The sequence below is a fragment of the Macaca mulatta genome, chromosome 3 (genome assembly GCF_049350105.2).
Source record: "Macaca mulatta isolate MMU2019108-1 chromosome 3, T2T-MMU8v2.0, whole genome shotgun sequence".
Lineage (NCBI taxonomy): Eukaryota > Metazoa > Chordata > Mammalia > Primates > Cercopithecidae > Macaca > Macaca mulatta.
Window position 1 is genome coordinate 135,057,325 of NC_133408.1, and position 5,103 is coordinate 135,062,427.

General features: G+C 35.7%; 1 protein-coding gene across 2 annotated transcripts in view; it reads left to right on the top strand.

The window, feature by feature from the left end:
• SEMA3A (semaphorin 3A) overlaps positions 1–5,103 on the top strand; it is a 559,757-nt gene that overhangs the window by 159,768 nt on the left and 394,886 nt on the right. The gene's annotated exons all lie outside the window — the stretch shown is intronic.

Consider the following 5,103-nt stretch of genomic DNA (forward strand, 5'->3'; position numbering starts at 1 on the left):
AGTAGAGACGGGGTTTCACCATGTTGGCCAGGATGGTCTCAAACTCCTGACCTCGTGATCAGCCTGCCTTGGACTCCCAAAGTGCTGGGATTACAGACATGAGCTACTGCACCTGGCCAAAATACAGAACATTTATGGAAACCCCAGAGATTCTTTCATGCCAATCTCCAGACACTAGCCCCAAAAATAGAACCAACATTCTGACTTTTATTACTATATTTTGTCTTTTTCTTGAAATTCATGTAAATGGAAACATACAGTATGTACTTTAGGGGTCTGGCTGTTACCCAGCACTGTAACTACTAGATTCCTTGTGATGTTTTAATGATTGTTTCTCTTCTGAAAAAAATAATCAATTAAAAATTTTAGAACATACCTTCAGAAATACTAAATAATAATTTTTACAAAAATAGTTTCCCAAACCAAAAAGGTAAACAGAAATGTTAGCTAATGCTAAGAGAGTTTATATTTTGTAATCTGCTGAGGGAAAACTAATCTTAACTTTGGCTACATATTAATAAATATTTAGTATTTTCTCATATATAATATTTCTACTAAAACAATAATTAATTAAAAATCCTATAAATGTTATTTATCTATTTCCTTTATAATATTAAGGTATTAAGATTTTAGCAAAGCCACATTAATTTTTTTAATAAGTGAAATTTAATTTTCAGCAGCGTTTCTTATTGACTTTTTAAAAACAGACATTTTTTGGAGTACTTTTATGTTCACAGTGAAATTGAGCAGAAAATGCAGAATCCCCATATATTCCCTGGCCCCCCACACAACCCCTCTACTAATCAACACTCGCATTAATATTTTAATCATATAATACAATTTATCAACTTCAAATGTACAATTTAATGAGTTTTGATGGGTTTAGATAATCATCTATGTGCCTATACAATCATGTTCTAGAACATGTCTATCACTCTGAAAGTTGCCTTATACCTTTTGCAGTCACTTTCCTCATCTCATCTCTGGCTACTGATCACCATTCATCTGCTGTATGAATCTAAAGCTTTGAATTCTCTAGAACGTCATAAGAATGGGATTATAGAGAATATATTCTGTTGTAGCTGGCTTCTTTTACTTAAAAAAAGCTTTGAAGAGCTGGGCACGGTGGCTCACACCTGTAATCCCGGCACTTTGGGGCGTCGAGGTGGGCAGATCACAAGGTCAAGAGATCGAGACCATCCTGGCCAACGTGGTGAAACCCCCGTCTCTACTAAAAATACAAAAATTATCTAGTGGTGGCACATGCCTGTAGTTCCAGTTGCTCAGGAGGCTGAGGCAGGAGATCACTTGAACCCTGGAGGCGGAGGTTGCATTGAGCTGAGATCATGCCATTGCACTCCAGCCTGGCAACAGAGCGAGACTCTGTCTTGTCACACACACACACACACACACACACACACACACAAACTTTGAAGAATCATTCTTGTTGCATGTAAGCTGTTTTTATTATTGCTAAGTAGTGCTTCATTTTATGAATACACCATAATTTATTTATTTATTCATCAGTTGTTGGAAATTTGTTTTGTTTTTTAGTAATTCCCTACTAAGAATAAAGCTGCTTTTTTTGTTTATTAAGAATAAAGTTGAGTAAGTCTTTGTAGAAATGCATGTTTTCATTTCTTTTGGATAAATATCTAGCACTGCGATTCCCTGGGTATGAGACAATCTGTGTTTACCTTTATGAGAAACTGCTGACTTGTTTTCCAAAGCAGTCATACAATTTTGTATTTTCACAAATAATATAGGTAAATTTAACATCTTCATTAACACTTGGTGTTATTAGCATTTTAGTGTTATCCGTATTGTATTAGTAGCTCATTTTGTTTTCATTTTTATTTCTCTCGTGACTAATGATGGTGAGCTTCTTTTCATGTGCTTATTTGCCATTGCTATATGGAAATAATTCCTTTTATTGTTCTTTACTTTATGCAAATGGCAGATAATTTTTTTTTTTAAACAAACCAAAGGTTTCTGGCAACCCTGCGTTAAGCAATAGTTGGCATCGTTTTCCCAACACTATGTGCTCACTTCATGTCTCTGTGTCACACTTTGGTAATTCTTGCATTATTTTAAAGTTTTTCCCTATTATTATAGTTATGTTGATCTGTGATTAGTTATCTTTGATGTTACTATTGTAGTTGTTTTGGGACATCACAAACTATGTCCATGTAAGACTGCAAAGTTAATAGATAAATGTTGGTGTGTTCTGACTGCTCCACTGACCAGCCATTTGTTGATGTGTGTCCTTTTCCTCAGACCTCCTTATTCCCTGAGACACAACAGTGTTGATATTAGGCCAGTTAGTAGCTCAACGATGGCCTCTAAGTGTTCAAGTGGGAGAAGAGTCACATATCTTTCACTTAAAATAAAAAGCTATAAATAATTTAAAAAGCTAAGATAGGCCAAAAGCAAGGCTTCTTGCACCAAGCCGTTAGCCAAGTTGTGAATGCAAATTAAAAGTTCTGGAAGGAAATTAAAAGTGCTACTCTAGAGAATACACAAATGATAAGAAAGCAACACAGACTTATTGCTAATAAAGAGACATTTTTAGTGGTCTGGATAGAAGATCAAACCAGCCACAACATTCCTTAAACCAGATCCTAATCCAGAGCAAGGCTCTCACTCTCTTCAATTCTATAAAGGCTGAGAGAGATGAGGAGGCTGAAGAAGAAACGTTTAAAGCTAGTAGAGGTTGGTTCACGAGGTTTCAGAAAAGATGCAATCTCCATCACTTACAAGTATAAGGTGAAGCAGCAAGTGCTGATGTAAAAGCTGCAGCAAGTTATCCATGTCTAGCTAAGATCATTGGCAAAAGTAACTACACTAAACAATAGATTTTCAGTGCAGATGAGACAGCTGTCTAATGGAAGAAGTTGCCTAGGACTTTAATAGCTGGAGAAATGTCAATGCCTGGCTTAGAAAGCCTTCACCGTTTTACATGTCATTAAGAACATTTGTAGTTCATGGGAGAAGGTTAAAATATCATTAGCAGGAGTTTGGAAGAGGTTGATGCCAACCCTCATGGATCACTTTGAAGTGTTGAAGACTTCCGTGGAGCAAGTCATGGCATATGCGGCACAAATAATAAGAGAACTAGAATTAGAAGCAGAGCCTGAAGTTCTGTCTAAATTATTGCAATCTCATGTTACAACTCCAATGGATAAGGAGTTGCTTCTTATGGGTGTATGAGAAAGTGATTTCTTGAGTATAAATCTCTTCCTGGTGACAATGTTGTGATTACTGTAAAAATGACAAAGGATTTAGAATATTGCATATACTTAGTTGCTAAAGTAGTGGCAGGATTTGAAAGGATTGACTCCAATTTTGAAAGAAGTTCTACTGTGTGTAAATCACTATCAAACAGCTTCGCATGGTACAGAGAAGTTTTCTTGTGAAAGGAAGAGCCAATCAATGTGGGAAATTTTATTTTTTTATTTTCAGTATCTTCTCCAGTCATCTCAACCTTTAGCAACCACCACCTTAATGAGTCAGCAGCTGTCAACATCGAGGCAAGATCTCCTACCAACAAAAAGATTATGACTCACTTAAGGCTCAAATGATTGCTAGCATTTTATGTATAGTGTAAACATAACTTTTATATGCACTGGGAAATCAATAAACTCCTGTGGCATGCTTTATTGAGATATTTGCTCTATTGCAGTGGTTTGGAACTGAACCCTCAATATTTCTGAGGTATACCTGTTTATTGTTTGGTATAGTGTCTATGTAAATATTTCAGACATTGTTTAAATAGTATTATTATTAATGAGTTGTAGATGTTCTTTACGTATTCTGGGTAAAAGTGTTTTTCCAGTATGTGTTTTGAAAATATTTTATTTCAGTGTATGCCTTGCCTTATTGTTTCCCTAACAGTGTTCCTCAAAGTGATGTTTTAATTTTGAATAAATCTAAGGATTCTACTTAACTCTTCATGTGCTAAGAAGGCTTCCCACTCTAAATAATGGAAACATGAACTGTAATCCTTGAGCTCCAGATATTTTTCTGCCTATTCCTTTTTAAAATAGTTCTTTCTCCTTCCCTTTGTAGTCTACTCTCACACCTGAGTAGATCAGTGGTCAGTTAAAGACTTGAGGACAGAGCACATGGCAAACAGACAGAGGCCTCTCTCTTGCCCTGTGCATCTCTCTCTTTTCCATGACTCTAACCATCAAAGTCTAACTGCATTGGCCTTTTGGAACTTAGTTTTCTATCCTCAACTCAGGAAAAATTTTGTTCAATTCTTGAGTCTTCTCCCTTTCTCTGCACTGCCCTCTGGATACCACTCCCCAGAAACACGTTGGTGCAATTGTAAGGCTCACCTTATTAATTGCTCTTCTCTGAGACATCACAGTTTTGCTCTACCTTTTGTTTAATGCCTGTCAACCTTTTTTTTGTGTGTGTATTTTGTGTTTGTTTTTCTGTTTGTTTAAGTGGAAGGGTAAATCTGGCCCTTGCTTGTTATGCAACATTAGCTGGAAACACTAATGTTTATCTTCATAATATTGAAAGTATTGTCAAAAAATCTATACTGAGTGTATGGACAAACATTTCCATTTGAATGAATTGCAGTGCCAGGAATAACCATATTCTGATATAATAAATATTTTGCATAAGTATTAATGTATTTTTGTAAAGTCAAATTACTTCCTTCTTTAAATAATGTCTATACGAATATTACAAATTTTCTTTTTTTTTTTTTTTTTCCTGAGACAAGGTGTCACTCAATTGCCCAGATTGGAGTGCAGCAGCGTGATAATAGCTCACTGCAAAGCCTCAATCTCCTGGGATCAAGTGATCCTCCCATCTCAGCCTCCTGAGTAGCTAGGAATACAGGTGCATGTCACCACATGTGACTATTTTTTTGTTTGCTTGTTTTGTTTTGTTTTTCATAGAAACGAAGTCTTCTTATGTTCCTCAGGCTTGTTTTATTTATTTATTTATTTATTTATTTATTTATTTATTTATTTGAAATGAAAGGCCTCACATATTTATTACTGGACCCAGCCAACCAACACATTCATAATAGGTTCAGAGAGGAAAATACGTCGAACTCTCCAGAGAGTGGTGACAGTTTCAGTTTGA